The sequence below is a fragment of the Phalacrocorax carbo genome, chromosome 1, assembly GCF_963921805.1.
Source record: "Phalacrocorax carbo chromosome 1, bPhaCar2.1, whole genome shotgun sequence".
NCBI lineage: Eukaryota > Metazoa > Chordata > Aves > Suliformes > Phalacrocoracidae > Phalacrocorax > Phalacrocorax carbo.
In genome coordinates, this window is record NC_087513.1 from 121750892 (window position 1) to 121778402 (window position 27511).

Below are 27511 nucleotides of genomic sequence, written 5' to 3' on the forward strand. Positions count from 1 at the left end.
ATATTATAAAAGAAGTGGGTTTTATCTTCTGGGTGTTTCCACCCTATAAGTTTTCCTGTCAGATTTAGGAGAACAATATTTCACTTGGCTTTCAGTTTCTCTCTGAATCATTGTAACAATGGAATTTATTCTTCCAAACCTGAATTGCTGAAGAAAAAAAAAGGCAGAGCTGTTTGGGAGGTGGGTGGGAAAGAGGAGGGGGGAAGGAGAGAAAGGGAGTCTGTGCATTACTGAACTAATTTTCTGCATCTCCCAAACTCAAGGCAAATAGGATAGCATTTGATTAATATTCATTGCAAAGTGACCAAATGCTTGTTTTCTTGGTTTGAAAATCAGAATAAAGAGAGCATTTCTCCTCTGATGGGCTAGATTTACGAGCAGCTTCATGTAAGACCTGAAAGGAGTGATGACTTTTTTTTGTAAAGGGAACAGCCTGTGCAGTGGACATGCTTCAGTGAAAAAGGCAAGAGCTTTCTTCTAGAATTTAATACTTCTGTAACAGTTATAGGAAAGACACCTGCAGACAAAACAATGCAGTTATGGAGGATTTAGTGGAAAATGACTGAATTCTTCTAGACCGGAGGCATGTCAGTCAGTGTTGTCTCTCTTGGTGATGTATTGTTTGAAGAGACACAGCTGGACAAGGCAGTCCTTGAAGTCACTGGCATACCTTATTGTAGGTAACTACGGAGTTTCAGAGTAATATTGACTCGTCAGTAACTCTTGATATCTGCTGGTTACATTTAATTAAAATCTAGTTGAGGAGGCAAAAGTGGGAAACCGATCACGTTTTTTGATATGTCTCATGTATTACAAGCTCAAACAGAAAGAGGATAAACATTCAATCTAGAGATAAAATATTCTTTAGTACTTATTAGATGTAAAAGCTTGAGCTATGTGTTTAACAATTGCCTTTGTAAGCAGAGTTATGGCACCCAAATTTTTCAGAGTTCACATCTGAATTATTGCGCCAGCGTGCCACTAGGTTGTTAGGTTTTGGAGGGAAAGACCAGAACTCTTTTCTTGGTTGGAGTACAGTCAAAATGCTTTTTCTATATGCCTGTATCAATTTTTATCCTCATCTCTACAGGTTTATTTATACTTTGAAAGCATTGTTTGATTTTGATCTTCTTCCATTTTGAATAGCTTGCAGATGTGCTTATATATAATTAATGTTTATTAATGTTGTGAAATTCAATTGTTTAAACTTATTTCGGATAAGTACCTGTCTATGTTGCTATTAAAAAATGTGTGTTATAGTTGCTACTTTTACTACATACAGACTGCTGGTTACTACTCATTAAATATTTAGATAGTCTGGTGTCTCGCTTATGAGATGTAAGAAGCGGAACTGAAACTAGCCTTAATTCTGCAGAAGACTAGGCAAAGTCAAGTGATTTTATTTTTGTAGCTTACGTCTTAATGTCACTAGACTGCAGCGTGATACCAGAGTTTGGAAGACGACTGCGAGGATTTCTGCCTTACCTTGAAAAGGTTGGGTCCCAAAGTACAGAGTTAGAATAAAATGTTTGGGAAAGGTAAAGGCTGTCTTAACCAGAGTGGAATCCATTGCTGTGAAAAGAATGAACGCAACGGATTTTTAATATACAAATCTGAAAACAGTATCAGTCGGCATGATGCTGCATCAGCCACTCAGCTCCTCCCAACCCTCTTTTAACTTAGCTGGACTACTGGGTCGTGTCAGCGTATTCATTTAGTGTCAACGTCACAGTGAAACCCGTTTGAACAAAAAAGATACAACCCCAATAATTTAAACACATTATTTGTTTCCGAAATGCAAATACATCGGGCAAAAGCCAGAAAATGAGAGAACTATTAGTGAGGGGTGGTCTGTTCTTCCACTGGCGTGGGAGCTAGGGCGGCGTGTGCAGCCTCAAGTTTTGCTGTAGTTACAGTTGCAATAGGGACATTTCCCTGACACCTGACGCTTGCTTTTGCGTATTTACCCGCTGCTTTTGCAAAATTTGTCAGCATTGCAAAACAAATTTTTAAGAGCTGACCACCTCCAGCCAGGTCGCCTCTCGCCGTCCGTTGTCAGAGGGCCATCAAGAAAGGAGGCTTCCAGCATGTTCCCGAAGACTGTGATTTATAACGGGCCAGACCACGCGTTTACTTTGGTGTCAGAGCAAGGAGGCACCCGGAGCTCCTGAAGTGCCTCACCGACGCCTCCCTGCCAGGGGGGAGGTGACGCCTCCGGCGCTCGGGTGCTAAAAACACAGGTGGGAGACGGCCCCGCTTTGGCAGCGCGGCCCACGGCCTCGCCCACCCCGCGCCCGCTGCCGGTTTCGGCGGGAGCCGCAGAGCCCCGCGCTGCCGGAGGCCGCGCCGCGCCGCTCCCCCCCACCCGGGACCGCTGCGGTGAGGGGGGGACGGGGCGTGGGCGTCGCGTGGGCGGGCGGCTGCGTGGGCCGCGGCGGCGGGGCGCGGGCAGGTGGGCTGGCGGGGGGCGGGCGGGCGGGCGTGCGGGAGCGCGGCGGCGGCGGCGGGGGCGGGCCGGGCCGGGCGTGGGTAGGCAGCGGCGCGGCTGCCGAGCGGCGCTGCCCCCCGTGCGGCGGCGGCGGCGGCAGCAGCGGCGGCGGGAGCTCCGGCCCCGCGATAAAAAGGGAAGGTGCCGGGAGGTGCGCGCTGCGGGTCCGCCGGCGCGCCGTGCGGTGACAGCGGCAGAAACGTGCGGGGATGGATGGATGGATGGATGGAGGGAGGGAGGGAGGGAGGAAGGGAGAGATGGAGGGATGGAAGGAAGGAGGGAGCCGTAGGAGCGGGAGGCTGTGCCGAGCGACGAGCCGCCTCCCGCCCGCCCTCCCGCAGGAATCCCGGGCGGGCGGCGCGGCGGCACCCGGGACGCGCGGCTCCCCCTGGCTGCGCGGCGGCGGCGGCGGCGGCGGCGGCGGCGGGAGGGGGCGGGAGGGAGGGAGCCGCGCTGGCGAGGAGGAGCCGCCGCCGCCGCCTCATCCTGCGGCACCGGCCGGCGGTGCGAGGAGCCCGGCAGCGCAGGTGGGTGGGCAGCGCCCGCTCCCCGCAGCGGCGCCGGACCCTCGGTCCTCGGGCTTAGCGGTGACCCACCGCCTCCGGCACCGTCCCGGCGGGAGGCAGCGCGCTCCGGCGGTGCGGGGCGGGTGGGGGCGGGGGGCCGTCGCGGTGAGGGGACTTGGTGAGGGTGGGGGGGCGTGAGGGGCTTCGTGGGACTGAGGGACGGCTGGGGCGGGGGGCTGTGAGGGGCTTGGCGGGGCGGGGGGCGCCGCGGTGAGGTGGGGGGCGCGGGCGTGCGGGACGGCGGGGTGCCGCGGCGGCTGCGGGGGGCGGCGGGTGCCCGTGTCCGTGGACGCCGCTAGTGGGGCGGCGCCCGGCGCCCACCTGAGCAGCCGCAGCCGGGCTGGGAGGGTGGCGGGGTCCCGGGGGGGATCCCCGTGGTGGGGGGTCCCCGCGGCCGTGGGTGCCTTCCCGTCCGAGGGTGGCCGGCGCTGGCAGCGCCGTGGCAGGGCGCTGAGAGGGTTACCTGGACGCGTGCTTCGGGACGCGGGCAGCCTCGCCCGCCCTTGGGGTTTTATTTATTTCTTATTAATTATTATTTCTTTTTTAAGAGGAACTTGTTCTTGGAAAATCGCATTTAATTTCGGTTTCTATTCCAGTTTGAGATTTCTGGTCGAGGCTGCGATTACTGTTGACGTAGGGTAGTGCAGGGGCGCAGGTACCCGGGCGGCCGTGGTCACCCCTGCGCTCGCAGGGGCGTGCTGAAATGAGTGAGTTTCTGCCCGTTAATCACTTGAGAGCGTTTTTCCAGACAGAGACGTAGCGGGAGCATTCGGGCGGCTGCTTCCAGGGATGATATGAGCAATTCTTAACTGGAAGAAGGGGGAGTGCATGCTCACGCAAAAGCTCCCCCCCCCCCCCCCCCCCCGCCCCGATCTTGCGCTCCGAAACTTCGTTATTCAGTGAAAGCCCTGCTCTGAACACCGGAAAGCTTTGCTATTTTCCAGGAAGGCTCGAATTTTCTGTTTTGTCATATTTTCAGGAAAGGATTAATGTGAGGGCTCTGGGTACTGTGTGTTCAGATCTTCTTTTGATGTAAATGGTTAATTCGGCAGAATCTGTGGCACATTGCTCAAAGTGCAGTAAGTCTGGAATAAATCGAGTGTTTTTCGTTGCATAAAAAAGTTCAAGATCACTTTCAGTTCGACGAGATGCTCTTCCAAATACTAGCACTTTTTTTTGGTACACGTTCCTTTGCAACCTGTGTAAGGTAACTAAGCTGAGCACGGAAATTATCTCTCTGTAAAACCATGTTCGTTTTTTCAGATGGAAGAACAAATCAAATTAGGTCTTGTATTTACCAAGCAATTAAGTGCAGATTATTTTGTTACCACTTCAGAAGTCACCTCACTCTGTCAATGTTACGATGTATCCAATAAGCAACAAGGATAACGTAAAAATCTGGAAAGCCCGTATCTGTCTTTGAGAGTTTTAAGTGTTCTCTCAGGTTAAATTGATTTGGGATTTTTTTTTTTCCCCTTCCTTCCTGAAATTTATTAATGAGAAAATTACAAATAACTCAGTTTGAGTATCTTAATGCACCTTTTACAAAGGGGAATGCTTTACAATGGTTGGGGGGGGGGGGGGGAAGTAAGCTGAAACATTGTGATAATAGGATTTGCAGTGTAAAATATGGCTAATTTCTCTTGTATGACTACAGGTGGCAGTGTAGAAGCCTAGAACAAAAATTGGCAGAAATTATATTCTGTGTACGAGAAAATGAAGAGTGTACTCATGACTAAGCACAGGAACCTGGAAAACCACAGGTATGTGAAGTGATTCATACAACTGCCTATGGTGCTCCCAGTATTTACTGTATTCTGACGTTCCTGGCTCAATAAGTGTTTTTGGACCAAGTATCACTTAATGCACTCACAATAAGAGCCTAATCAAAATGTCATGGAAAAATCTATATTTGATTACTAAAAGGAGCAAAAATACTTTGAAGGCAGTATGCAAGGAGAGGTGGGATTTTCCCATTTTTTAATGGTTTATTTTAACTGTAAAGAATCAGAGCACTGAGTTGCATGAAGACTTTTTTTCCCTTAAAGAAATAGATTTCGTATTGATAAACCTAGGAGCAGTTACAGGCCTGAATATACTTGGAATGAAGAAACTTTATATACAATAGAAAGATTTGCATGTCTGGATGTTTTGGATGTCTTATCAGTACTATTTTTATGAGCAGTGAAGCACTGAAAGTGTGAGGAGAATTCGAGAGATGTAATTAAGAAGATGTAATTTCAAATAACTGTGCAGTGGTGATGCATATGTGATGTTAAGGGTTTAATCTTATAAGACTAAAACAAGTTATACAACACTTTCTATTTAAAAAAAAAGTTTTTTTTTAAAAAGCAGTATATAATAAGAGCTTATGATTAGCTTTCATATTTTAAAGCAAAGGGAAATACTAGATTACCTTAGCAATTCATTTTTCTCATTAATTAGCAGTGTTAGAGTGAGGCACAGCTTTTCTTGTATGTTCACACCGGTGTGCACAGCCTATAGAAGTTAGTCCATGGGTCTGCATTCCAGGATTCCTGGGAAGCCATGGAGGATGGGACAAACTCAGAAATGGAGCTTGAGGATATTTTAGAACTGATGAGTGGGAAGTTATCCTGGTAAGAAGTGTCAAAGTGCAACTATCACTGTGTTTATATTAAATATATTTATACTTTTGCAATTGGCTGTTCTTATTTCTTATTCTAGTCTAAGAAGGCTTTTTGTCTAAACCTTTAAATTGCTTCTGAGAGAACATGGTTATACCACAAATGTCCACAGACGACTAAGTCACCTTGTATCAACTACACTGCGGTAACTGGCTTTGGGCACAGTTTTAGTTATCCCCAGTTGCAAAATAAGTTGCAGGCAGAATGATATACTTCACTGTTAGAATGGGCTAAGAGCGTACATCCCATTAGGTGTAGCCAATAAACTGCTAAATTACAGTAGCTTGGCATCTTGAGATTCTGGAATCCAAATAAAAATGTTTGGTTTTATTTTTTTATTCACTGTTTTGAGAAAAAAAAAAAACAACCCATCAGGGAAACTATACTTCGGGTATAGCTTTGTGGGCACCCAAGCTCTGAAGGTGTAAGATCTCTGTAGAGAGGCTGTATCTCTGTGGGTGAATAGTAAGACCCTGATCTCTGAGTGGGATTTGTGGGTGCCACCATAATGCACCCTTCAAAATACAGTGTGCCTTGGATAGAGTACCCTGAAGACATACTGCTGTTCTTAACCTCAATTAAAAAAAAAAAAAAAAGTGAATAAATATAGGTCTTCAGGGCTGTTCTGCAGGGGAGAGCTGCTCTTAACCATTTTTGCCTGGCCATCATGTTGTTGCTTGTCACCTGTCACTTCTGAGTGGAGACATACTCAGGTGTTGGTGGGGAGAAAAAAAGCATCAGCAGTAATTTTTATACAGCTCTGTAGGGTTTTTTTTGTTATCTCTTACTGAGCAAAACCGTTAAGTATACTTTCAAAACCTACATTAATAGACCTGATAAAGTCAATTGAACTGTATGTAGTACCGGACAGCATATGCTTATGGCTTTGAACATTGTTGAGTTCATTAGTTTGTGCTAACATATTTAGAACAGAAAATGAAAATGTCATTTGTCATTGGTACAAAATTTTAATGGGGTCTTCCATTACATCAAGTGTTCAAAATATTACATAAAAGAAAACTGGGAACTAAGCAGCGCAATGCTCAAGAGTTCAATTTACAGCCACTTCTCTGTGCTAATTATGAAGTATTGACATAAATGAATGAAACTACTTGTTAAAGCACCTTTTGCAGTGTATAGCAGTTATGAGTTCACAAGATGATTCATAACATTCAGCAATTTGTGATGAGTTTCCCTGCCATTACTGGAGATTACTAAGTATCTAATGTATTTGCACTACACTGGGTTACTTTAAATTATATTTGATGGTGGAAAGGGAAGGAAAACCATTTTCTATCAACTGAAAAATCAGGCCTGTTGTATGAATCAGTCAGTATTGAATTTCTCTTTCCTGTACAGTACAACTTATCCTTTACAATAAAATACAAATGTTTAATCATCTTGCCTATAAATACAGCAGTGACAGTGTGTGTGTGGGAAACCCTCAAGACTTCTTTTGTGTTGAAAGCTGTGTACATTAGAACTAATAAAATACAGCAGACTTGCTGTAACTGAAAGTAGAATTCATAGTAAGAAATCTAAATATGGAATCTAAATGTGTAAGGTCCCATTCTAAATCAGCAAGTCTTGGTTATATAAAATGCTGTTTGATTTGATGCAGGATGTATTTGTATGTACAGCTCCCATTTCCAGTGCAACAGATGCTGCATCTTAGAAAACTGTCTTGAGCTTCTGCTCTGAACTGAAAGTTGTGGCTGGTTACATGTTCTGTTGTCTTAAGAAAACTGTGTTTAAGGGCTTGTACAATCAGTCATTTCACAGTATCATAAAGATGGCTGTAATCTGTTAGATGATAAAGTGTGATTGCCTGGCAGTTATGGGAAATGTCTGTTAATGATACCAAGGTTTTACACAAGAAAAATTCAACTTTCTCACTCTTTGATACTTGTGTAGGATTGTCTTGACAATGGTTTGCAGGAACGTGGAGAAAGGTACTAGGCTGATGGATTAATGATGCTAAATTGAGGATAAAGAAGCTACTTAAAAAAAATATTTATTTTGTGAAACCTTAATAGGCACCAACCAGTCCAGTATCAAAGGCAGATTTTTAGAAAACCAATAGATCATCTATCAGGAGGATGAGGATGGTCTGAATCAAAGTCTCGGGGAGGTGAGGCACAAAGTGAAAACTTCAGATGGCATACACTGATTGTAAGCCTAAAACACAAGCAGTGTGTCTAAGGCCATTTAGCTTAGACACTTTGGCTTCTCAAGCGAAATGTTGATATCAGGTCTCCAGTTACAAGAGACTGGCTTTTTCTTAATCTCAGCAGTATTAGTACAGCTGTTAAACCAACCTGATAGTTATGACATTGCAAGGTGCCCATTTTAGATTACTACAACTGAAGTGGACTCTTGTGAAAGTCAACATGGTAAGCATATGTGTAAGGAAAGTATCCTTATTTAGCAAATGTGTGAAGCAAACCTCTAGGCAGGTAGTCTCGTGCTATCTTTGGGCAGGCTGACACTGGCTTCTTTGAGAAGTAAGTCCTAATGTAGGAGGACATCAAACTTGTGAAGGAGAAATTGTCCTGAAATTACATTATGTAAGTGAGACCTTGCTCTCAGGTGATGGCCAAGTGTCTTTTTGCACTAAAAATGCCATTATGTAATGTTGGTTCTAGATGATAGACATCTTCTGCCATGGTGGAGTCACACTCCACTTAATTGAGTGCAACTGACTGGATTTATGATGCTGGAGGGGAGCATACGGTAACCTTCCAACTACATGCCAAGGTGGCTTTCAACAAAAGGAGTCTAGACTGTCTTTTTTAGTGCTGGAGAAGCTGGTGGAGAAGTGCTGGTGACATAGAACAGCTACCAAAATAGTGCTGGAAGCAACATCTGAGTTGCTAGATAGGTTAAGAATGAAGACCTCCGCAGTGTCAGTCTGCACTATAACCTCAATACCGTGCTTGTGGGCAAGCAGAAAGGGTACACAGGTCAAGATGACACAGCCTCTGGAGTTGAAGTCCTTAATATTGCTGTGCATAGGACAGAAGTTGATGAAGGTCATGTAGAAAACAGTGAAGAACTGCCTGAAAAATTAGGTCCAATTTAGGCAGGAGCACAGAAGAATAGGCCGTCAGACCAAAACAGAAGTATTTCGATGCAAATACTAGAAGACTAGAAGATAAGATGGAGGGACTCAATGCCTAGTTCTAAAGTAAGTTATCAACAGTATAGATCTACCATAGGGAAAGTAGCTAGCAGGACACTCATTAGTGTTTCTATGGAAATCCTGGTAAGAGGAACAGTCAAAAGCGTAAAATGCTTGCAGCCAGCGAGGAGGGGCTCAGAACAAATGCATACCCCCTAACAACTGCTTCTCTGACACTTTAAAAAGACTTTAAGAAGTAATTAGCATGGTTGAGCAGGCTGTAAGGAATGGAGAGAGATCCTTCAAAAACTTATGTCTGAAAAAAAGGTGAAAATCAGGCAAATTAAACATAAAATGTGGTGAAACAAGTTAAAGCCTGATATGTGATTTGTAAAAGGCAGAGAATCTTGTCGCAAGTGCTCTTTCAAAAACATCAGAAAAGGGAAGGCTGTTGGGCCAATCGATAACTAAGATTTAAAAGGGCTCAAAGAAGATTGCACTGTAACTGAAAGAGTATGAGATACTTGTGTTCACTGTGCTCAGATTCCTGAACAAAATCTCTTCTCTGTGGGGAGAGAAGCACAAGGTCCTTTTGAGGCACCTGTTCCAAATCCAAGTGATGCTGGCACAGTTTATTTTTAAGAAAAAAAATATAAAAATGAGTTGCAGCAAATTGCCAGCCCTGGATGCACCCAAGACCTGTAGAAGACCTCTTACTATAAAATTACTCAACTGGCAATGGTGGTGTATAACAGCACAATACTGCTGTGGTAGCAGTGAAGTTGAGGGTGCCAATGGTGATGACAGTTTTTAAAAAGTCTTCCAGAAAGCCTATAGGAAAGAATGGGACAAGTATGACTGGCATTCATACCAGCCAATTTGTTGGTAAATGTAGTAAAGAAGAAAACTAATGGATTAATGGGCAAATTTGATACACCAGGGAAGAGTCAGAATGGCCTCACAGGTCTGGTACAGTTCTTTGAAGAAACTGTTGAGGTTGTAAGTGTGATCTAGTTGATGCAGTACACTTGGGTTTCAGAAAGTCTTTTGAGAACTTCTCACCAAAGGTGCTGAGCAAAATGAAACTGCTCTGACATAAGAGGAAAGTCCTATCCTAGACTGATAGTTGGTTAAAAGACGGGGTAGGAATAAATGACCTGTTTTCACAGAGGGGACTGAGGACACTGCTAGAGTGGCACATGGATCTGTGCTAGGTTTAACACTAGTCAGTGTATGTATTGGTGGTCTGGAAGAGTGACTGCAGAGTGATTCTAAGTTAATGAGGGCGGCAAAAATGAAAGCCAATTTTGAAGAGCCAAAGAGAGATCTTGTGATGCTTAGTAACTGTGGATGAAGCTTGCTGCTGGTACTATGAAGTAATGTATGCAGGGGAGAACAATCCTGCTGTTATTGAGACTGTAAACCATTAGCACCAAGTATGTTGTAGAGAGCTTACCGTGGTAAATCCAAGCATTTCTGAAGTGTTTAGGACTGGACAAAATAAAAAATTAGGGAAGAATGGCCAACAGAAGTCTGCTATGCCAGTCTATAAACCTCCTGTGCTTTTGTCTGGGCCTCTGGGTGCAGTTCTGATCCCCATGTTTAACAGAAGTTGAGAGGGGAAAAAAGGAGAGATGATAGAACTAGAAATGGGTAGCAGTGATGATAAAGAGCAATTAAATAGATCCAACCTGGCAAAGAAATAGCTAAAGACGAAAATTATAAAAATCTATATAGGAGTGTAATGGAAAAAAATGAACAGGGAATGCTCATTAACTGTCTCTTGTAGTACAAGACCCAGAGGGGATCAAATAAAATTACCAAGTGACAGATTCAGAACAAGTAAGAGGTTGCATTTTTTTCATAGTGCGTAGTTTAACTGTGAGCCTCTGTATGTACTAAATGTTTATCTGGGTGTGGGCTTTCAGTGCAAAAGCATCACCTCTTGCTTAGAAGACCACAAAGCCTGGTCCCTGAAGGCTGGGGAGGGATCCTGAGGTACACCCCTGCAAGCTTTCCTTGTCCTAGTGCTCTTCTGCAGACCTCTGCTCTCAGCCTTTGCTAAAGAGACAATACGGGGATAGATGTATCTTTGGTCTGACTGAAGATGGCTATTAGTATGTAAAATGAAGACGAATTGCAGCCCCCTAAAAAAAATGCTGACCATATGCCACTCCAGATGCATAACAGAATTATTGGTGAAGAGAAAGTGTTGAGAAGGACAAATTTTTTTTCTTGGGCCTAATAACTTCCCAAAGGGGGGAGGGGGTGAAATCAGTTTTCTTCTAAAACTGTACCAGTCCTCATTATACCACATTGATATGTGAAGTTTAGTGCCTATATAAGGGAGTTGAGATTCTTTGTTCTGAGGTGTCAGTGCCCAGCTTTAATTCTGTGCTTGCTCAAAGTCGGGCATCTGTTATTCCTTGCAGCTTACCTTCAGATGGACTGAATTAAAAACCTAAATGCAAAAATAAACTGGAAAAGTTGGGGACAGGCTTACCTATATAATGAAATGCTTACCTGTATAATGAAAAATGCAGTTTTTGAGTCATGAACATGGAAGATGAAATCTCTTTTCCTATAAATATGGTGAGATTACAACTAGGCTCTTTCCTTATCGAAACGTACAAGGACTAAAGCTGTATTAGGCTTGGACTGAATAAGGACTTGGCGAAAATAGGTTTTTAAGAATAAAGGATGACTTGACTGTTAGACATGAAAATGGCATTTAAATATTAAAAGGATGTAGAAGTTATGAAACAAGAATTACGTAGCCATCCAATCCAGTAACAAATGAAATTAAATGAGAGTGTCCCAGTGGTAAGGCCTATGAGCTTGTGTGAATACAACTGGCTGTGAGGTATAGAATCAGCGCAAACAACACCCTATATGGAGTTAGAGGAATGGATGTTGGCATATATACAAAGGTTAACTCTAACTCAGGAAAATTACTCTTCTTGGGTTCCTATGGTCAGTAACAATAAATCAGCTTCTCCAGTGGGTGATATGGAGAACCCCAAGCTGGTTTCTGCTCTGAATTCTTCTCTAGAGGAGGCCTTCTCTGTCCACACTAGCTACAGACAGACAAGGGAGACAAAAGATGACTGGCCTCCCTAAATTAAAGTTGGCCTTTGAATATACCCGTTCCATATGTTAGCATCAGACATGACTTTTCTAGATGTTTTAGTAGGTCACTTTTTTCTTAGTGGTACTAAGATGGAAATACATAGCAAGACAATACCAGCTAAACCCATTTTTAAAGGTTTGATGAATAAGTGCCTATTTCATACTACTTAAGGTTCAGATTGTCCCACAAAGTTTTCTATGCTTGCCTGACACAGCGAAGAGCTGTATTAAAAATGAGACTAAAATACTTCCCTGTTTGGGGGGGGGGAAATGGTAAAATCAAAGATTTTTCTGAAATAAAAAGGGATAAATCATACAAAAAGAGATCATATGGAGTTTTTTTTTTTTTATTAAAAGTTAGGCAATAGGCCCTGTATGAAAAAAGGGGTTAATTAAGTACCCCACCAAACATGCCCAATGTACTCTCCTTTCTCAAGAATGGGAGAAGAATCACTCCTCTCATTAGCTCAGTTATTTCGATGATCTCCTTCAATGCTCTTTAGAGGTTTCCTATTTGTTCAACAATAGCAAAACATACTTCTAAGAGTAGGGTTTTTTCATTTTGATTTCCTGTAATGGAATATGATACTGAAGGAAAAAAGAAGTGTAATATAAATGTTGTTTTCCTATTTAGTTAGTAATTAATGTAGTTAGGTAATGAAGCTGAATCACTGGCAGTCTGACACTAAAGGAGATTTTGGTCAGCACAGATGACAATAAATTTTAATATTTTTTTTCTAAAAGCAATTTGGTACCAGACACCACGGAACAGAACTTTACTAGTAATGTACTCAGAGGGTTAGGCTTTCACATCTATTCAAAACCATGCTTTAAACCATAATACATGGTTTTAAATAGATAAAAGAATGCACCAGCCGTAGCAAACTTTTAAGCAGTATTTAGTCCAATGTTACCTCAGGAAGTGGATACTGCTGTATATATTTTTTTTTTAATTGAATGAAATCAGTTCTTTGGAAACTATTTCAGTTATACTTTTCTAATGCAAAATCCTCTGAGAAGACAGGTTTGTATATTTCAGTATTATGAAGCTTCTGCATATGTACAATTTTTTTCCTTGTTTTTAATATCAACTAGACTTGGTATATTTCTCTCTTTGTTTTGAGGATGGTGGCTGGCTCTGCACTTATTCTCTAATGCCTTACAAATAGTTGATTGTACTTGTTAGGTTTTAACTGGATGGTTCTTAGTGTTCCTGATAATTGAGGTGGTTGTGCACTCTATAATAAAAATAATAATAATTCTGAAGTCAAAACGAAAGTCACATGCTGTCCTTGACTCGGATTTCAGTTATATGAAGTCTGTGTTGCTCACAAATAAAGTTGCTTATGAAACCCTTGATAAAATGGAAGCCAGAGCCCAAAGCAAAACAAAAAAACTGCTTATCACGTCTCTGCTGAGCCCAGTGGCCAGGGACAGACATACTCTGACATCAGCTACTACAGCCCTGCGTCCTGCTGGCTCCTTAGAATGCAAAGAAATTGCAAGTCCTCTAATTTCAGAGACTGAAACTGTTACTGATTGCTGTTTCTCCTTCTAGAGATGCCTTCTCTTCTGTTCTTGTTTCTCTGGTTTTTCTTCACTTACCTGTGGTTTTACCTTTATTCATCACCCAATTACAAAAATGTTATAGATTTTAATTTTTTTAAGTTTTGACCTACCTTGGTGTTTCCTGAAACTTGTAAACATTGTCTCCCTCGTTCCTTTACTCCATGCCGAAATAATTTCTAATTTGAATGAATATTTACAGCATATTAAACATACAGATATAACAGTGCTATCTCCATTGGCCCAAATCTGGTAATTTTGTGAAGTCGAGGGAAGTTTTTGTTTTTGCTTGTTCAGTCAGAACAAGCTGGACTACCCTAAGTGGTAGTGTGCTGCATCAGTTTTCTGATGCCAAATGCCTTGTGAGGGTTCTTGAGTTTTACACATTTTACTTCACCAGATAAGCATGCATATAATCAATTCCAGAGACCAAGCCAGTACTGGTAACTTCTTAAACCATGCTATCTCAAATGCTTGCTGACGTGGGCATTTGCATGTTAAATTAGGAATCTGTAAAGGTGTAAGCTTTTGTGAGTATGGTGAAGATGCTTTTGAACGGGGGTTCTGTTGAATTGCTTGTGATTGCTAAGACTGTAGCATAAGTAGCTTATAAACTCTGTTGTACGCTTGGTTTAATGTAAAATGTTCCTGGGAACATGGATTTTGGAAAAAGCCAAAGACCAAAGAACTAAGAATCTTCTGATTTCTCCATCTTAGTGCCAGTCATGGCTCTACTCGCTCTCACTTCCTATGGTCTGGTTCTTTGCTGTACGGTTTCTGCAGTGAGTGAAAGGCCAGGCTGCTCACCCAAGAGAGCTGGTAGCCTGAGGGTTAGGTTAGTGTCTTTAGAGATGTGGGACTGGACTGTGATTGTGCTGCAGTCACAAGGCTGTCCTGTCAGGGAAGTACCTGAGCTACTTACCCATCTTTCCCTTCAGGCCATTTGGAAACAGTCCCACTCATCTGCTGAAAGAATGAGCACAGGTACCTGACCTTGAGAGATGATTCTGAGTTCTGGATGGCAGGTGGAAGTAAGGCCCTAGCCTACAGCACAGGGTCCATGCTAAGGTAGGATTTAAGATCAGTGTCAACACTTGGTTAGCCCTGTGTTGTTTCCAGCCTTGGCTGGGCACTCTGTTTTGTCCTTCTGAGACCTAGCTCTTCCCACTGCCTAGATAAGGAGTCTGTCTATCTCCTGCAGGGCCCTGGCTTCACTTTGGGGACAAGTCTGTTATCAGCTAGGAGCAGTGGTGCATGGCTTGAATCTGGGCCTTTTATTTCATCTACCATTTGGACCAGTGTCGGCAAGGTGGAATTTCAATGAGCTGCAGCATCCAGAGACAGTAGCTGTTCTGGGTCAATAAGTTTCCTCATCCTTTTTCATCAGCCTTCAGTTTCTTAACTTTTAACTCCCAAAGACTGCCAGTAATTCACATCTCTGTGCTGTGCCCAGTTAAAACTTGAGATCTGCTGAACATTGTCCAAATGATTTTGTGTAAATCCTTGTCCATTGCTGCCTTCATTGCAGCAGCCACTTTTTGTTTTCATTGACCACTACAGATTACAACTTGTAGTTGGCAACTCGGAATGGAAAGACTAAGAACAGAACTGTAACCTCCCTTTCTACTTGAACCTCGTCTATATGTGAACATTACAAAAAGAAAAATGACTGCTGAGGTGTAATTTTGTGAATTAAAAAAATTTTTTTTTAACATACTGGGCAGTTGAGGGTAGAAGATCTAGTAAAATCAGAGATGTATTTCACAACTCTGCCAAATATCACCTTTTAGCTATACGTTTAGACTCCAATGTGCAAAAGTTGGCCCATTCCAGCATGGAGCCATTGAGTTTTCACATGAAGAGGGACATTATGACTCAGGTGGATGGAGATAAGTATGTAAATATGACTCTTCAGGGCTTGAAGTCTTGGTGATTTCTGTGAAGAGTTGTGTGGCTTTTGCTCCGTGTATCACTCCCACCCGGTGCGCTTAACATTGTTAAATCAGGACAAGTTTCTTTTGCATGAAATACACAGTTCTGTTATTGACAGAATCTTCTATTTCAAATAGTAACTTTAAAATTTGAGCTCCAATATTGTCGCACAGAGCCAAAAAATAACTGCAAGAATTTCTCACAGAAAGATCTTGTGAATCTTTTCTTTCACACTCTTTCAGTGAAGAGAAACACTTTTTTTTTCTAATTTGAACATTTTCATTTATTTATTTATTTATTTATTTTAGACAGACCTGGAAAATTTCAACCTAAAAATGATTGCTTTGCATTTGTGGGTCTGGGACATGGTGGAGAGTGGTAGTAGTGCTCGTAATGAGTTTTGAAACCTTCAGAAGGTAGCAGTCATTCCAGGAAGTCTGCTATAAGTGCTGAATCAAAATTCAGCAAAACTTAGAAAGCTCATAAGAATTTGAAGCCAGATGGACTACTTACTTGCTTAAATACTTTGCTGAGCTGTTCATAAACCCTGTCTGGTTCAATAATTACTTTGATTTTGCTTTTAATTTTAATGATTCAAATTAGAAGAAAGTTTTGTCCCACAGAAACTTGCTTTTGTTTTACTTCTCATTAATTAAGTAATGTCCTGGAACATAGTGAAGAGCCGATCAAACCTATGGATGACATAAAGCTGGGAAGCTGGAAAACTCTTAGGGAGTTTAAATTAAATCAAACTTAGCTCTGAGGCTTTTGGGGAATGGTATGATGTAAAAAATGAAGTTTTAGAAAGAAAAACATGTAACTTATCAAAAGCACAGACATTAAGTTGCTTGGTGCGCAGTGGCACTCAGGCAAGAATTCTGAAGCTAGCAGAAGAGGTTGAGTTGTTCAGTGGGAAAAAGGAATGTGTGCCTAGATTTCTTCTCTTCCAAGGCAGTCACTTTACTGTGATTTTTTTTTTTTCTTTAAACTGAATGTTAATCTCTCTCAAGCTGGTTTTACTGAAATGTTCATTATTATAATTCTTTTCCTCCCTCTCTGATAAATCAGTTTTCTGCTCCCACTTTGTCAGACTAAACTTCCCCCCCCTCCTTTAGGCAGTGTTATTTTCTGCCAGAGTATTAGTTGAAGGACATTAGCTTTGATGACTTTGGTGGGGCATTCACAAAGGCTATCTTTAGTCTAGTGGGAATACTGACTGTTTCCTCCCTGGCTAATGGAAAATGATTGGGGTTTCTAGGGCACTTCTGAGTTTCCACGTTAAGCTGTTTTCCTGCATTGCCCTCCAGAGAAAGCCACAGCTTTTGCAGATGGTGCCAGCTGAAGTATCCCTTCTGCTGTTTCTGCAGTCCTGTAAGTGAAGGACAGAGGCTCCTTTGTGACTCCTGTAGCTTCAGCGAGGCTGGATTTGGTGGTTGCTGGTGATGAGCTAGATGTCCCTGCCTATGGTAGCTGGAGGTATCAGGAGAGGAGAAATAAGATGAATAATTGAGAATTACGCCTTTTTGTTAGGTTATAGGGCCTGGGAATTTATGTTGGCTTAAACTGTATACACTTGATACAAAATATACCCTACAAGTGTTCCAGTGTTTGAGTTGTGTTTTCGGTTTTAGTGGTTGTTGGAAATTAGAGAATCCAAACAGTTTAGATGGGATTTTCCCAGGGTGCCTCTCATATAATTGGCTGCAAATACTTGGTGGCTGGTGTCATTGGCTTTATAATACAGTCGTTAATTTTCAACATAGTTCTAAAAATCCGTCCTGTTTTGTAATGTAGAAAACTGTATTTCTATCTTACCTGAATTGAACAGACTTTTGAAGCTGATACATGGCCAAAATATTTTGTGGTGCTGTTACAAACTTGTCAGTAATTACTTCATTTTAACTCAAGAAATTTAGTTCTTGTAGTATGTCCCCATCTTTGTTCTTGTTCTGGAGAAAGTTGAGACTTCTACAGAGACAAAGATACCTTTGAGACCTTGGAGGCCTTCTTCCTTATCCTTTTATGTGTGGTTGCATGAGGCCTGGTTCCAGGCTATTATTAAATCAATACTTATTGTTTACTACTAAGGATATACACGATGCTTCACAATGCACAGATTTTGGGACTTTTAGAAGAAAATGGTGTCTCTTCTCTAAAATAGCGTTTTGTAGAATATGAAAGACACTGGAGAACAGACGAAGGCTTTGCTCTCTGCATTTTTGCTTTCTCTTAATTTACTATTTTCTCTTTCCCATTATATCAGCTATTAGTCTCTCTAATCTCATTCAGTAAGTTTACCTCAAATGTATATACTTGTGTATTTTAAAGCTAAACTCCAAAATCACATTTGTAATATTTCTGTTATTTGTATCTCATGTAACTCATGTAGGAAACCCATTGTTGCAACCTGAATGATAGGTTGATTAATTGCACTTCTTTGTTTTTAATGTGAGTGGGTTTAATATTTGCACTTCTTGACCTCACTATTCTTTTACAGATCTTTCCCCCCACATTTCTGCATGTATTTTCATTTTCTTTTTAATGTTTTCATTTTCTACGTTAATTTTTCTACACATGCTGTGAGGGGATTGAGGGTAGCAGAAGTATGTGAAGATGTGCAGAGAGTCATGTCTTTGTGAGGCAGAGAATTAAATTGTTTATTTGATGTTAATTATTTGCTTAATACTATACCTAAAATCTAAGTTTGGAAGAAGACTGTGGGGAATTCCTTTAAAAAGTGACACAAAAGTAGGAAAGACTGTTAACAGACAGTGATTAATTACTTTATTGCAAAAGGGGAGCTTTTTGTGTCTCTTGGTTTGAAATGAGTTGCCCTATGTTGAGAAGGTAGAGACTGGCAGAAGACTTTCCTGTCTTACTAAGCTGTGAGATCAGAAAATAACTAATTTTACCACGGGGAGTTTACCTACCTAACCACAACCTTTTACTAATATGTTCACTTTGTCCTCACATACAAATTTTGAAATAAAAATGCCAGTACTCATGTGTCACTGATGGGAAGTAAAAGGCAATATTTTGGTCATAATTGGTAGGAGGCAAGACTGACATTCACATGAATTTTCCCCAATTACAGAATGAGCATGAAATACTTCATAGAAATTAAATTATTTCTTAAAATTTCTGTCATGATAACCTGGCATTTGGAAATGGTTGTGCTTTCCCACTCTTAATGCTTAGTCTTTAAAAGAGGTTTTCTTTAAATAGGGAAAGTATTATTTGTTTAAAACGTTAAATGTTTTCTTTAGATTTCAGTCTTCAGCTTTAGCACAGCCCTCAGAATCTTGTTTCAAGGCCAGAAAGATCCTCATGCTATCTTTTAAAACCTCCTGCATGCCAAAGGACACAGCAATGTGCTCAGCAATGATTCTGCAGTGTTCAGTATCTTGCAAAAACTTAAGGGGATGACAGAGAATCCATGACTTGGCTTGGTACTCTGTTCAAACAAATTATCTTCACTGATAATGTATAGACTTAAATCCTTAAGTCTCACTTGGAGACACTTTGTTTGTAGCCCTTAAATCACTTGAGAAGAAATAGAAAAAGGCCCAATTTTTTTAGCACCTTCTGCATACAGTCCTGATGTCTATTTTAGTATTAATCTCACCATACATAGAAAAAGCAAGATCAGCAGGCTTATTTCCTTTAGGTGTCTAGGGATTGCCCTAATCCTTTTTTTGCCATAACATGGCCTGGAAGACACAGGTTAAGTGATTTCTTCAGTGATCTAACACCTCTGTGAAAGTAGCTGCTGTCCAGGTTATGGTCCCAGGGTTTCAGACATGCACCAACTTTCTGTGTTCTTAGAGGAGTATGACCTTGCATTTGCATTATAATTTGCATTCACTGTGTGGTGTTTGTGTATGCAGCTGGGAATTTGGGGAAATACCAGGCCTGAGCAGGCATAATTCTGCTTACATCTGACATATCTGAGTCTCACAGCACTCCTGTAGACCTGATTCTCCTGTGTGAGCCATAAGAGTAAGAAAATAGTCCTAAACTGTGTCTCCTCTAACTCCTTGCATTCGGTAATTATTTAAAAATGAGTTGTCTACACGTATGCTTACTCACATTTAACATTATGCTTTTCAGTTAAGTCAAACTGTACTTTCCTTTTGCATATGGAAAAACTAGAAAAATTTTACTCTTTTTTTTTTTTCTACAAACTCTAGGAGCTTTTGGGAACTCCCCTGTTCCCAGCTTGCCCTTCCACAGTCTGTTTCCATCTTTCTGTTAAGATAGATTCCCACCCACCACCACCCCCACACCCCGCCCCAACCTAGAGGACACCCATGCAGGCTACTGTCACTTTCTCCTGTGATCTTGACCACCTGCAGTCGCATATCTGAGGCGCTTTTGTTAGAGGGCACGGATACCAGCCTGGCTGGCTGACTGCAAAAGCAGGTTTATCTGGAGACTGTGAAGGGATGAGAGCTGAAGTGCTTTGCATTCAGACCCCATTTTGCATGTTGGCTTGCAGTTGTCAGTCTCCTGACTGTGGGAGGGGGAGAGTTAAAATGCCTGTTTGACATTTCATGCCTTCTGTTCATATGTGCTACTTAAGCTACATTTTGGGATGCTGTCTTATGAAGTAATTCCATGGTGTCCAGCACCTTGTACTAAACCAAGGTTATGCTCTGTATTTCTAGAACCACTTTCTGGAGCCTTTCAAAACCTGCTTAGAGCTGCTTACAAGTCAAATAACTCTCTCCTAAAGTTCTGGTTTATTGAAATGACTTTGGAAATGTAATGCCATCTTAAATTAAAGCAGGCATTCATCTCTTCTGCAGGTCCTTCATCTCCTGGTTGATCTTGGCAGATCTTTCTGAAACACGTGTCTGGTAGTTTGTAACTAAACACAGGCAGGCTAAACCAGGCCTTCCAAAGCTGCTTCTCTCCTATAAGTAGTCTAGTATGTTCTCCCTGACTCTGTGTCGTGGATGATGGCAGTGGCAATGGTAGGTAAATAAGTACCAGAGATGCTTAACTGTGCAATGTCCTAGAAGTCCTAGCAGAGCTGCCTGAGAAATCTGGGAGGAGATGCAAACAGCATTTCTTCCCTTACAATGTGATATGAAATGTTGGCTTTTGCATGAATAAAGTTGGAGCTATTGGTCTGGTTTGGACAACTGACAATTCAGGATCATCACAGAGCTGTTCAGCTTCCCCGCACATGTGCACTTTCTGTCCACTTAAATACCTTTTTTTCAGCCTCTTAGATGTTGCAATAATGATCAGCTTTGGCAGCCGCTAAGTATTCCTGGTGTGTGGTGGTTCCCTGTTACAAGTTACGGTCCCAGAAAAAGGTCTGTAGAGCTCCAGCCTAAAGACTTTTTCTTTTTTCCATACAGAAACATATTTTGTATTCCTATTCAATATAAACTAGACTAGGGCTGCTCGGCTGCTGAAGTCTATATGTGGCTTGACAGGACTGTTCATGTAATCCTCTTTCCCAAAGGCTTCTTCAATGCAGACTCTGGATTTGGAGATAGCAGCCTGTTACTGCCACTGTTTTCCCTGCAGCCCCTCAGTTGTCACTCTGCGTAGTGCTCCTCAGGAAACACTATGCCTGCATATGGGTTGTCACCACCAGCATAATCCAGTTTGTGTGGGTCCCCTCCTTATCTTTGTGTGGGCTGATGCTGGGGATAACTGAGGCTGCTTATAAGTGGTGTGAATTATCTAAGCAGTAATTGCCTATCCCTGGTAGTTGTCTTCCCACCCCAGAGGGTAGATGAGGATACAGACTGTATTGGATAACGTATGTTCAGGAAGTCTGATGCTTTGAGGATTTGCACAGACTGTGTTGTGCTCATGTGAATTTGTGTTGCTAAGATGTATGGAGCCCCAATGTACGAATGAAGGGTGACACCGTTGAGGTCTCACAAGACGTACACAGGGCTGGGGCAGAAGCCATAGCGTCATGGTGTTTGGCAGTGTCATGCCATCACATCACTTTGAGTGTGGAGCGGACTCTTGAGAGGCTGGAAGCATGGTCTGTGCTCCTCAGCCAGTCCAGTTTGCTAGGTGGCCACGAACACCAGTTCTTGAGGTGTTGGAAACTGGACAATCAAGCCATAGTGTGAACACTGGGACTCCCTTATCTGTCCCTTTAGGAAAGGGAGCAGAGTTGCAAAGCATGAAACTGATCTTGTCAGTGGGAGCTGGGAAGGGACAAAGGCAAATGCATAGCAGGAGTCCATCGTGCATGGCATGTTCAGACAAGATGGCCCAGAGTGACACTAAGCAAGGCACAAGGTCTTGCAATCTGGTATGGCTTGGGTCTGCAGCAGTAGTGTCATGGTGTAGTGGGTCGTCTTCTACTGTATAGTTTATCTTATCATTGTCTATGCAGAAGGCCAGGTTACACGCAAAGGAAAAGGAGCAGTTACCTTTCTCCACAACGGAAGAATGTGTAGATTGCTCAGCTATAGGGAAACTCAATTTCTAGAGGAGAAGACAGTGGGAAAGGATGATAACAAGCAATGGAGTAAGCATGCATGATCAACTCCTGCAGTGTTAAATTGACTTCAAAATAAAAGATGTGCACCTTGAGTTATCTTCCTTTGAGTTTTTGAGACTTAAGTGTGCAGCATATTAGAACTTGAAACTAAAAATGGAGTGGAGGTGTGAAAGCTTAGACATTGTGATGGAGATGAGGTCCGTCTACAGACTATCTATGCCTCTGAAAGCAGAAAACCAGCTGGAGAGAGTTGAATGGGTTGTTTCAGGTAAAATTCTGTAGACAGTCCTTATATATTTAAAAATAGTGAACATGTCGATATTCCTCTGAAAAAAATGAAAAGTTTGTTTCAGAGCCAAGTGCTTAAATTCATAGGAGGGGGAATCGCACTATTATATATGTCATGAAAAAAACGGGAACAATGTAGATCTTGGACTGCTATTCCCAATAGGTTTTTTTTCTTTTCTGTGTTTCCTAGCACATGCTAAAAATATTTTCAATATCTTAACATCTGCATTGTTATGAAAAATGGCTTGTCTTTGTTTTGTTTACAGCTGTGTCATTCTTGCATTACATTTTGTTCCATGTGCTCTCTTCAGTTGGGATGTGAAGTCATTTTCTTTTGTCAGCTGTAGACTTAATTGCCCTGACTCCAGAACTGCCCTCTGCACCACTTGGAAGAAGTTATTTCTTTTGTTCTGCCTCAAAAATACCCAATCTCTGTGTTGGGGAATATGGAGTTACTTGATTGTGAGAGTGACTTCTGTTTGGCAGAGAGGGGCAGAAAATGGTAAAAATAAAGGGAGCTAAGCCCCTTAGAAAACATGAGATTGAAGAAAGACTGGGTATGTGAGTGTATTTTGCACACTACTGTGTATTAGCATGTCTAATCTTAAATGCACTAGTGTGTCCCATTGATTTCAATTAGAGGATGGGATGCATGAATAAGGTAGACCTTCTCATGCTTGTCCAGGCCCCTGGCAGGCTCCTAAGCGCTGTGCAGCAGACAGATGGGTGAATGAAGGTTGGCTGCAGTTCTGATTCGCATGTCAAGTAGAAGCAGCAAAACAGTCAAGAAATAGGGCCAGACTTGCTGCGAACACAGGAAAGGGAAACATTAAGACAGACTGGTAATGAGGGCAAGATGGCAGTAGGTGAGGGAGAGCCAGGGGGTGGTCATTAGCTGTTGGATACCACTGCTCTCCAGTGCACCACCTGGAACACAAGGTTCCAGGGTTCCTCTTTCTCTCCTAGTCTGGGGCACTGCAAAAGATGATAACCACACAATGGTTTTGGTTTCTTGATTGACTCAAGCAATGGAGCTGGGTGTTAATGCTTTTACTTAACTCTGTCTCACAGGTGTGCAATTGTCAATAGGTTGCCACAAAAAAGGAATTTGACTGCCTGGTTTGATTATTTTCTTCAATCTCTTCTCCCAAGTTACTACCCATAGAATGAGAGGAAATGGCCACAAGCTGTGTCAGGGGAGGTTTAGACTGGATGTTAGGAAAAATTTCTTCACTGAAAGAGTGACCAGGCATTGGAACAGGCTGCGCAGAGGGGTGGTGGAGTCACCATCCCTGGAGGTGTTCAAAAAACGTGTAGACTTGGCACTTCAGGACATGGTTTAGGAGGCACGGTGGTGTTGGGCTGACGGTTGGACTTGATGACCTAGAGGTCTTTTCCGACCTTAATAATTCTACGATTCTACGAAGAAACTTTGCATGTACATAATACACTTTAAAAGACATGTTAAGGGGGCAAAGCCAGGCCGCCAGAGCAGGGAAATGCTGAAATTGGGGTTGCATGTGTTACTTTAATTCTGCTTCCTTGGATGTATGCATTGGTGCAAAATCTTCTAATAAATGGTAAGTATTGGCGTTTTTTTTCTAGAAGAAACATGCCTCTGACGAAATGATGGTGTTTATGGGATGAAACAGCGATAGGTAGTAGATGCGATGATCACAGATGTTCCTGAGATAGTTTGCTTGCACAAAGCCATAGCAGGCATTTGGCTGCCCTAGGCAACCTCCTTCTCCCAGCAGTTCCTGCCAGGTGCTATGATCGGCAACTGTCCTCTTCTGGGCAACAGCACTCATGGCAACAACAACCTCTGGGGTTTACATATGTTTAGTGCCTTCCCTTAGAAAATCCCAAGAGGTGTAGGGGGTTTCCCTTTTTTGCACCCTTGCAGAGAGCCAGCAGTGTGGCAGCAGTTCCTGGCTTAATACAAGCTTACCATGTGCTTCAAAAGAAGGTGCTGGGCTGTGTGGGCAGCCTTCAGTTATAATTTAAGTAGCCAGCATCCCAGTAATGGTGCATGTGCTGTATTTTGGGAACACCTCATCTCTGAATTTCTTCTTGTCACAAGAGTGGGAAAGTGTGAATGACATAGGGCATTGGACAAGGACAGAGGAGGGTCTCACAGCTAAGACATCAGATGGTATGAGAGTGCACTGAATTCTGGCACTGCTGCCTGTACTGCAGAGTTCCTGCATGAAGCTGTCATTTTGTGACCAACTGCTCAAATGCTGGTGTGTCTTGTTTTCTAGATTTCCAAATCAACTCCAGGGGCCACGTGGTCGTTCAAAGCCAGTATTAGATGCTTTGTAGTGATGAGTTCAATAAAAGGAACAACCCCTGTTAAGGAGGAGTAATAGGGAATGAGACTTAACTATTGAACAAATTACGCGAGACTGGAAAAATCAGACAGCCTGAGGTCTGGAATGTTCTAGTGTTTGAATTTGCAATTTCAGGTCAAACACAACTTACTGGGACTTTTACCCCCACCTTCCATATCCCCCAGACAGCGATATGCTTTAATAGAAGTGATTGGAACAAAAAAGGTAATAGATGTGTCAGTTAATCCATAGCTCTTTTCTATATTAGGTTAGTTTTAAATAGCATTAAAGGTTCAGTTTAGCAAAGCACTTAGTAAGGCATCTAACTGCATATTTGAATTGAGGCCAGGATTGATAAAGTTGGATACTGTATGATAATACATTCAAACAGGAACACTGAATCCACAATGGTTAATGTGTATGTCCCAAACAGGGCTATAACTTTCTTCAGCTGAGATTCAGGTTTGCAAGTTTCAAAGCTGGTTTATTTGTGGGTTTGGTTCACATATTTACAGTAAGAATAGGATACAAAAGAGTTCTTTTGGAAGTAATGGACTTATAAGCAAATAATATTCTCTGATTTCCTCAAATACCTATCTGTCACAGAGCTCACTCTTCTTTTGATTCCTTTACCACTTCCATATTTTCTTCCAGTGGTTATTGGTTCATTTACTATCCCTGTACAAGATCCAGTTACAGCAGATTTTCTGAAAGAATGTTCTGAGACCTCAGAAAACTGCAAAGGAAAAAACATCCTTTAAGATGGTGACTTGTAGAAAATCATGTCTTTAGGATATGAGGAAACTTAACTAAAATGTGTACATTCGAAACAAAAGAGCTTTTGTAGCAAGGAAGAGTATATGATTATTTTAGAATAAAATGTAATTTAACTTGTTAATAGACCTATAAAGTCAATACATTCAGAAAATCCTTGATGGGATAGAATGGTGTTTCCCACTGTAATCATCATAAAATGAAATAAAGTAATGTTTGGGTTTCATGATACATTTGATCAATGTGTTAAAACATGTTTTGAATTAGAATTTAATAAATCTATTACCACCTTGTTTTTGGAAAAAGAAAATGCAGTTATCTCCTTTTTCGCTTGTAATTTGTGATCTTTAGTTGAAGGATTCTGTCTGTCAATTTGTCCCACAAATTGAGCAAAACAGCTGATAAAGTACAAAGTAGTATTTTACTGTACAGTGACAGGGCACTTTTCTACTCTGCTAGTTATAACAGACTTAATTTTGAGGCTCTCTAGGGACAAAATTACCATTTCTTTTCTGTATTGCTGCTAATCTTTTAGTGACCATAGCTAAATCATAGGAAACTCTAATTTCAAATTTTCACTTCTTCTTTAAAAAGAAAGCCTAAATAAATTTTATGAAGAATACTCATAAATATATGTCTCTGCTAGGAAAAGTACCAAAATAACAAAGTATAACTTCCTTTTGTCTTTTTTTGTAGATGTTATCATAAAAGTAATTATATAACTTTACTTCCTTTCATTTTCCAAATCTAGGCTCTTGTTTCATTTTCTGTATGCATAAAGACCCAACTCCTTTTTGTAAAAACAATCAGACCACAACGATATAAAGATTTTTGGGTTGGTTTTTTCCAGCAAGATTGTGATCCTGTATTTCTATATTGGCCCATCTGGCACATCATTTAAAAGACTAGGCATGGAAGAGTAATCTGCAGTCTTCCCTCTCCTTCCCGGAATAATTGTTATATAAAAACTAGTTTATTGACTCTAGTGGGATGAGAATGTATGGTGAGAGGGTGCACAGTAATACGCTAGCACACTAAATCACTGTTGCCCCCAAACATACTTAGTGCTGCTTCACCATGATTCACTGACTGTACCTTACTGTTCAGCTTACAAAAACTAATTCAATTAGTAGCAAAATTTAGCTTTTGTTTTGTTTGTTATGCAACAAGTTAAAATACTATTAAAAAGGTGTTCAGCAAAATCAACCTTGGTTAGTTTTAAGGGTGTTTTTTTTTTAGGACCTTGTGTTGTCATGTACTTCTACTTTTTTGGAAAAATAAAAATTTCTCTTCAGTTATAGATTCTACACTAAAGTAGTGGTCAAGAAGAGCATTAATAGTCGATTCAGACTTGAGAAACTTATGGCATTACATGATGAAGGGTAGTGAAATAATATAAGGAATCTGGTGCCATTTGGCTTGGACTTGCTGTACATCTGATTCAAATCCTTCTGCAAATAGCTACACAGGTAAGCCACGCTAGTATGGCTGCTTACCTGTGTAGCGTTAAAAAGTTATGCACGTGATTAAGATCAGCCCTCTCTAGCATAGTCATCAAACCCTTCAGCGTGTACTTTGACTTCTATGGGCTATGTGAGTGCTTAGATGTCACAATTAAAGCATATGTCTCAGGCCTTGCAGAATCTGTGCTGCATTTGTGACCCTGAAGTCCAACCGGTCAAGCGTAGATGGTATAGCTGGTGTTCCTCTACGTGACTTCAGTTAAAAATGGGGTAGTTTGAAGCATGAGGCTAATGTTTTGTTGCAAGCTTGGTGAATAATAGTGAGATGTTACAAAGCTGCTTATTGCTTTCTATCTAAGGAGAGACTGATGCATTGCTTTGTAGAAAATGTTAAAACTAGAAGATAGCATCTAGAATATTAACACCTAGTGTTTGTGATACTAGAATATAATACACAGTAGTGCTATGATTTTAAATACTCGGTTTGTTCAGAACATATGTATTAATCTTGTTTTGAAAAGGTAAAGCTGCATACTTGGTAGTTTACAGATACACCAATTTCGCTAAGAGTTGCCAAGAAGTTGACAGTTTGGACCAAGGATTGCTGTGGTTGCTATGTGCAAAAGCCTAGAACAAGCCAGCGGGAAATAATACCAGGGTGGGAAAGTATTGCTATGGTTACAGAGTATTTTCTTTAAAGGAGA

General features: G+C 41.5%; 2 long non-coding RNA genes across 13 annotated transcripts in view; one reads left to right on the forward strand and one right to left on the reverse strand.

Annotated features, from left to right (window-relative positions):
- Positions 1–230: 230 nt before the first annotated feature.
- LOC135317121 (uncharacterized) lies at positions 231–2438 on the reverse strand. Its single transcript, XR_010376237.1, has 3 exons — positions 1968–2438; positions 1486–1572; positions 231–754 (listed from the first exon to the last, which is right to left on the reverse strand). It is a non-coding gene; the product is annotated as an uncharacterized LOC135317121 (long non-coding RNA).
- Positions 2263–27511, forward strand: part of LOC135317109 (uncharacterized) — a 122863-nt gene continuing 97614 nt past the window's right edge. For 2 of the 12 annotated variants that reach the window (XR_010376231.1, XR_010376232.1), the window contains exons 1-2: positions 3231–4817; positions 5587–5672. This is a non-coding gene — a long non-coding RNA (uncharacterized LOC135317109). Of the gene's footprint in view, positions 2380–2491; positions 3016–3224; positions 4818–5499; positions 5735–5760; positions 12211–27511 lie in introns of those variants that run through there. The other 10 variants (XR_010376230.1, XR_010376224.1, XR_010376226.1 and 7 more) reach the window with 10 other exon arrangements.